The 8,080-nt window shown below is 33.8% G+C and overlaps 1 long non-coding RNA gene across 1 annotated transcript; it reads right to left on the minus strand.

Annotated features, from left to right (window-relative positions):
- Positions 1-274: 274 nt before the first annotated feature.
- LOC136038771 (uncharacterized) lies at positions 275-6,664 on the minus strand. The gene is made up of 2 exons (XR_010620296.1): positions 5,685-6,664; positions 275-496 (listed from the first exon to the last, which is right to left on the minus strand). It is a non-coding gene; the product is annotated as an uncharacterized LOC136038771 (long non-coding RNA).
- Between the last annotated feature and the right edge of the window lie 1,416 nt (positions 6,665-8,080).

Consider the following 8,080-nt stretch of genomic DNA (forward strand, 5'->3'; position numbering starts at 1 on the left):
TTTTTAGCTTTGTAATCGTTTTTCTGGCAGGAACTGAAACCAGACACTTATTACTACGCTAATTTAACAACTGCTCAAAATAATTACCAAAATACCAAAAGTGTTGCCAAACGATATCATATATAGCGTCAAAGTTTTTTTTTTCGACACTAGCGCCAGTTCTCTCTCTTGTATGTTAGCATTACTCTTTGAGCGAGTCGCTAAAATCTGTTCTCAAATATAAACTCAGGAACCTATGATTCTTTTCATCTTTTTTTATATGCATAATTTATTAATGTATAATTAAAATTATGTATAATTTATCCAGTTTCAAAACTAACAAAGTACAATACGAATTTTTGCATAAAAATCAAGTTATTTCCTCATGGCAGATTGATGGCAGAACGTGAACAATCAGAGCAGAACAGAACATTCGTATTTGCAGCAACCAGGATATGGTAGTGATAAGTCCTTATGAAGCTTGCAAGATCCATTGCCAATGCCCACGACACCACACCTAAAAATGTACGTTTTATTCTAGAAATATATTCCCTCAAAACAAGACAACAAATAGTGCATAGATTTATTGCTAGGAGCTAAATTCGATAAAATAGATTTTCAAAAAAGTTAAAGAACTGAAATCAGTGAGACCAAACTTGTCCCTTTATCTTTTTGTTTGTTTTTAAATTTCGATGGATCTCAAAAAAAGAATTTAAAATTAAACTTTCAGCCATAAACCATCATTTTTCCTGGATCTATTCTTCGGACCCTGTATTTTTCACTCATTCAGCCATATTTAACTTACTGCAACTCGATATGGATGTCTACTTTCCAGTCTCTGCTCCATCCGATTAAAGTAATTCATCAAAAGGCTCGCCAGTTAGTTAACGAATTTAATAAAAGTCATCGAAAAGTGCTTTTGAATACTTATGCACTCTATGTCGTCTCTTGCTTTTTAATGATTTTCAAGAATCTTCATGATGAACTGCTTCTCATAACTCAAGGAGCTCTCATAATCTACGCAATAAAGATCATCTACTATTACCTCAAACTAAGACTGTCAGATCAGATTTTAGTCCCCGAATAGCATGTAGTAAAGTATGGAACAGTCTCCCTGATAATGTCCGTAGCATTCATCCGTTTGATGCCTTTAAAACCCAACTAAAAATATTTTTGGTTGATAAATATAATGGGGAATAAATTTGTGAAAAAATTATTTTTGAATTGTTTTGAATTAATATTGTTATATCTTTAATAATATGATGAATAATGAGGGTAGGGCGACATCCCTAGATGCTAGGCTTGAGCACGTTTATTTATTTAATTTTAATTGTTGTGATGGTGGGAGATGGTGTGGACTTGGATTTGAATTTCGAGGACGAAGTGGTAAGTAAAAAAAAACACAAAATTATTTAATTGGATTTCTCGTTTTTTTTTGTAAGAAGAGACTCTTTATTTGGTATTTATTTTTGTTTTAACCCCTATGTAACGGGCCACGGAGCCTTGTAGGGTAGAAAGTTATTGTTGTCCATTTATTTTGATGGTAATAAACTGAACTGAAGAAGAAGAGCCATTTTTATCCGTTTCTATAATCATAACCAGGCAAATTTCTTGCGAAAGTATCCTTAATTTATATTTTAAAATTCTTAGAATCCTTTTTAGAACAGAGAGCACAGGCAAGTAATATTTTAAATATTACTTACCCCTGAATGTGTTACTCATAGATTATTCAGCTTCATATTTGCTACAGAGTGTGGTTTCGGCTTACTTTTTTAAATTTTTCTTAAGACCGCTTTTTTCTTAGAAATTTCAGAATTCAGATTCTTAGGCAATTATTTTATACTGACTATCAGATTAATTCAGAAATAGTAGCCAATTTTGTAATTTTAATTTAGAAATATTATCGTTCAACTGAAATAAGGAAGCCTCATACTTATATAAAAAGGATTCAAATTCAACTTGAGAGAACATTCATGCAAATAAGAAACAAATACATCTATCCAAGAAGTGGAAGAATGCGATGCTCTGGAAAAAAGATTGATTCAAGCTGTATTTGAAACTGTCCAGGTTGGTGAAGGACTTTTAGCTAGCTTTACTAAAAATTCAAGTAAGAAACCTTTGAAATAGATGATTTTTTTTAATAAATATTTTTTCATCCGTCTTTGAGGGGTGGCTGGATTTCAGTCACCATAGTATCTACCAAAAGCGGTTAACTGATCTCAAATCTCCTTAGTGGGAAGTAAAAAGTTTATATACACACCAAACGCCCACGCAAATGCACTCACTTAGGCTTGTTTTATGCTATGTTCACTGTTTTAAAAATTAAATAAACAACAAGATTTTTTAAGTGAAAGTAAGGAGCAACATTACAACTTAAAACGAACAGAAATTATTATGTATATGAGGGGGAGTAGACCCTCCTCAATACATTGATCTTCACGCTAAAGTGTGTTAGTACTTTTAAATAAGCTTCTTAGTGTTCTAATTAAATGATCTTTATGATATAAGATTCCTTCTTAAAGTATCGAGAGAAAAATTTGAAATTTAACGTTTCAATTCAATCAATTCAATTAAATTAATAAATTGATTGATTGAATTGAATTGAAAGAGCAAGCTATTACGAAGGCAGTTCCCCTCGCTTACTTTCAGTTGAAAAAACTTATTTTTTATTTAATTTCTTATGGTTTTTTAAATAATGTCGAGAAACCTGTCTCCTCCACTACGGAAAAATACGCCCCACCTCCTCTACAAAAAGGTCTTCGAGACAACTTGATCCCAGTGAAAATTTATCCCGGACAATTACCCTTAACATCTACACGTGTAAAATGGAGTTGGCAAAGAGAAAAGAAGACAAATCTAAAACAATTTTGTATAGGAATTCTAGAAAATTCCCCTAGTGTAAAATTTCCCCTGAAAAATTCACTCCCAGGAACTTCTCTCCCTATGGAATTCTCCCCAGCAGATAATTCATCTCCCCCTAAACCTAAAAATGTTTGCGTAATTCTCGACAACATTATCCGTAAACTACGGGCAAATCTCATAACTTAAAGACCTTTCTCAAGGGGATGGGGGAGGGGCCATTTTATTTTCAAAGGCATTGTTATTGGACATTTCAATTAGACTGAACAAAATAGCTATCTAAAAATTTTGATCGAACAGCTATGGGGAAAAGAGGGAACGGGAGGGGGCTAGCTGACTAAAATCTTTTAGGTCACTTAAGAAAGCCACTAGAACTTTCAATTTTCGTTCTAATGAGCCTTCTCCCGATATTCTAGGACCATTGGTTTGATACAACCACCCCTGAAAATAAATAAACACGTATCTGTCATGTTTCTTCTGGCAAAAATACAAAAGTCTGCATTTTTGCAAATTAGAGCTTGAAACCTAGTAGTTCTCTGTAGGACTACTGATACGCTGATTACGCTGAATCAGATGGTGATTACGTTGATTACGCTAAACTTAAAGAATCTTACATATTTGGAATCAGCGTAATATGCCAATTCTTTTGATATATTAAATGTAAAAAAGAGCAATTTTTTTAACTGAAAGTAAGTAGCAACATTAAAATTATTATTCCGAACAACTTTACTATTAAACAGAAATTATTCTATGTATGAAGGGTTGCCCCCTCGTTACTATCTTGCTCTTTACGCCAAATTTTGACTGTTATTCCCAATTTTTCAAGAACAGCTGTTGAGACCCAGGGGTCGTTTAATCAGAATAGAAAGCTTTTTAAAAGTGCTAACAGCTTTAAAGTAAAAGGCAAGGTATTGGAGAGGGGGTACCCTTTCATATACGGAATAATTTCTCTTCTTTTTGGGTTGTAATGTTGCTCTTTACTTTCAGCTTAGCAAAAACTTTTTTTTATTTAATAAATACAGGGTTAAAGTCCCTTCCAGAACATAAAATTTCTGGTCAGATCCACAGCCGCAACTTGTATTAAACAGTTCGTGGTAACGAACTGTAGTAAGGAGCGACCCGGCTCAATAGTAATCGAAACTCTAAAAAATGGAACTTTGATACCAATAGCTACATCAAAGAATTACATTTTAATGCTGATTTTAAATATATAAGTTTCATCAAGTTTAGTCTTCCCATCAAAAGCTACGAGCCTGAGAAAATTTGCCTTATTTTAGAAAATAGGAGGAGACACCCCCTAAAAGTCATAGAATCTTAACGAAAATTACACCATCAGATTCAAAGAACCCTACTGTAGAAATTTTAAGCTGCTATCTACAAAAATGTGGAATTTTGTATTTTTGGACAGAAGACAGATCACGGATGCGTGTTTATTTGTTTTTGTTGTTGTTGTTTTTTTTCCCAGGGGTGATCATATCGATCAAGTGGTCCTAGAATTTTGCTAGAGGGCTCATTCTAACGAAAATTCAAAGTTCTAGTGCCCTTTTTAAGCAGCCGCAAAATCGAAGGGCACCTAGGCCCCCTCCCACACTCATTTTTTCCAAAAAGTCACCGGATCAACATTCTGAGATCGCCATTTTATTCACCATAGTCGAAAACCTGATACTATGTCTTTAGGAACGACTTACTCCCCCGTAGTCCCCGTGGGAGGGGCTGCAAGTTACAAACTTTGACCTGTGTTTACAACAAAGGTGTTTACTGTGTACACCTGTGTTTACTCAACGCCCCGCTCTTTGCGCTAAAGTTTTTTACTGTTTTAAAAAGTAGACTTAAGAGAAAGAGTCAAACTTTACCGTAAAGAGTGGAGCGTTGAGGAGGAAAAGCCCCTTACATATACGGAGTAATTTCTGTTCGTTTTAAGTTTTAATGTCGTTCCTTACTTTCAGTTAAAAAAAACTTGTTTTTTTGTTATTTAATTGTGGTCAAAAGATCTAATAGTTATGTCTTTGTGGATGACTTGACCTCTCACAGTCCCCAGGGTAAGGGCTACAAGCTATTGACTTCGCTAATTTCTATCATAGGCAGCGCAATAGCGTTACCTAAGTAAAGAATGATGCTGGCACAATCTTTCTTTTTATGGTCTTCGACTAGGGCGCTTTGTATCGAAGGAGTTGTCGTAGGAACTTCGAAATGAGCTAATTCAATTGAAAATTGGAAGGGCTAGTATCCTTTTTAATAGTTAAAATTGATTGGGGCCAACTAACTCCCTCAAAATAACTAACCCTCGCTCCTTTTTTCTCAAAATCATCAAATTCCGTTTGCAAATCTTTGCAAATTTCGTTTTAATTATTTATGTGCGGAGAGCCAAGATCAAAACATGCATTAATTCAAAAACGTCCAGATATTCTATAAAAAAAGCAAGCTTTTTTAAATGAAAGTAAAGAGCAACATTAAAACTTAAAATGAACAGAAATTACTCCGTATTTGACAATGGCTTTGTCTCCTCAACACCCCGCTCTTTACGCTAAAGTTTCTTACTGTTTTAAAAAGTAGAATTAAGATAAAGTCAAACTTTAGCGTAAAGAGCGGAGCGTTGACGAGGAAAAGCCCCTTACATATACGGAGTAATTTCTGTTCGTTATAAGTTTTAGTGTTGCTCCTTACTTTCATTTTAGAAAAAACTTGTTTTTTTGTATTTAATACAACGTTAAAACAGTTGTTGCATTCGATAAGTTGCAGCAATGATCGGTGAAGAAATTACTAAATCGTCCAATGGAATCGTCCAAAGTTACATAGTTATCCTTACCTGTTACATTAGTTATCCTTACATATAATAAATCCCTTACCTAGATGATTTAATTCATTAACCTGGGCTCTTGCCTTGTCTTAAGTCTTGGATTTTCAATCGATTGTAATTTAGATAATTGCATTTAAAACTGAGAGCTGAATATTTCTAAAACCAACACTAAAGCCAATACTGTGAAGAACTTTCATAAAATATAGTAGAGATATTGTAGGGAACAGGTTTAATGCGACAAATTGTGCAACTGGGAACACATTTATCTGTATATTTGGAAATATGTTTATCTGGTAATCTCTGCAATTTGAAACCGGTTTATTCGTTAAACCCTATTTTTTTTCATGCAAAAATTGTGAGATATAAAATAACAAAAGTCTTTCATTACTAAAAATTAACAAGAATCACCACATTTTTGAACTTACTAATGAGAATTGTGTTTAGAAATTTTCTCATATGCTGTAATTGACACGAGACTTTTTATTTTAGCAAATAGCTAATATGTTGTCCCTTTTGTTTAATACAAGTTACAGCTGTGGATCTGACCTGATATGTCGTGTTCTGGAAGGAACTTAATAAATTTTTTTTCTTAAACTGAAAGTAAGGAGCAATATTAAAACCTAAAACGAACAAAAATTATTCCGTATAAGAAGCGCTACCCCCTCCTCAATAACTTGCTTTTTACGTTAAAGCTGTTAGCACTTTTAAAAAGTTTCCTATTCTAATTAAACGGCCCCTGTGTCTCAACAGCTGTTCTTGAAAAATTGGGACAAACAGTCAAACTTTAGCGCAAAGATCAAGGTATCGAGAAAGGAGCAACCCTACATATCTGAAATAATTTCTGTTTATTAGTAAAGTTGTTCAGAATGATAATTTTAATGTTACTCCTTACTTTCAGTTAAATTTATTTATTTAATATTTCAAAGGAATTGACTTATTATGCTGATTTCAAATATATAGGATTCATTAAGTTTTGGTGTAATCAGCGTAATCACCATCAGATTCGTTGTTTACGGATATCATTTGTTGATGGGATATCATTTGTTGATGGGAACAATGCAAACAATTTTCTGTTTATGGGGAATGAATTATCTACTGGGGGAGGGGAATTTCCACTGGCAGTATTTTCCACGGGGAGAGAAGTTTCTGGGGAGTGAACTTTTCAGGGGAAATTTTACACTGGGTAATTTTCTAGAATTCCAATACGAAATTCTTTTTATTTGTCTTCCTTTCTCTTTGCCGATTCAATTTTGCACTTGGAGATGTTAAGGGTAATTGTCCGGGGTAAATTTTAACTGTGATTGAATTGTTTAGAGGATCTTTTTGTGGAGGAAAGTGGAGGGGTATTTTTTCATGGAAGGGGATACAGGTTTCCCGGTATTATTGAAAAACGATAAGACTGAAAGTTTTTCAACTGAAAGTAAAGAGCGAGGTCAAAACTTATAACGAACAGAAATCATTACATGTACGAGGGGGGTTACTCCCTCCTCAATGCTTTGCTCTTGACGCTAAAGTTTGAATTTTTGTCTCAAATCTTTAATAACGACTCCTGAATCATAAGGGGTGCTTAAATGTCTTTCAAGTACTTTAAAATGGAGGGGAGGGTATAGAAAGCAGGATTTTATCACCAATGGGTTGTCATCTTGAAGAAGACTGGCTTGTTAAACCTGATAATATTATTCGTTGCTAATTTGGGCCTTATTTGTTTAACAAATAAACAAATAACAAGACAGATTTTATCTAGGTTGTGTTGAAATTGTCGATTCAAAACAAATAAAAAATTAAATTTTATAATTTATCGGACGGTTTCAGGAAAAAGGGCAGGGAGGGGGCCTAGTTACCCTCGAATCTTTTTGGTCACTTAAAAAGGGCAAAAGAAGTTTTAATTTGAGTTCGGATGAGCCCTATCACGATATTATAGGACTGCTGGATGGATATGATCACCCCTGGGAACAAAAAGACAAAAAGGGGAGGGGGAACAAATAGATCTTTCTTCTAGCAAAAATATAAAATTTCACGTTTTTGGAGATAAGAGCTTCAAACCTCTACAGTGAGGTTTTCTGATACACTGAATCTGATGGTACGATTTTCATTAAGATTTTATAATTTTAAAGGGGGTGTTTCCCCCCTTTTCAAGCCTCGTAGCCTTTAATGGGTAAAACTAAACATAATAAAACATATATATTTGAAATCAGCATAACAAGTCGATGTCGCTTTTTCCTTACAGTTCTTTACCACAAACTGTTTTTTTTTAAACTGATGTATTTTAATCTGATTGCTTACTATATCAACTGTATAAGAAACTACTTTATCAAATGATTGAAATCTTGAGTTATAAGTCATTTGTTAGCGGACACATATCTTGCCTATAATAAAAACCTGAGGTTTTGGTAATATATTGTCTTTTCAGGCAATGAAAATAATTATGAATGGAATTCATCAATC

This window comes from Artemia franciscana, chromosome 18 (assembly GCF_032884065.1).
Source record: "Artemia franciscana chromosome 18, ASM3288406v1, whole genome shotgun sequence".
NCBI lineage: Eukaryota > Metazoa > Arthropoda > Branchiopoda > Anostraca > Artemiidae > Artemia > Artemia franciscana.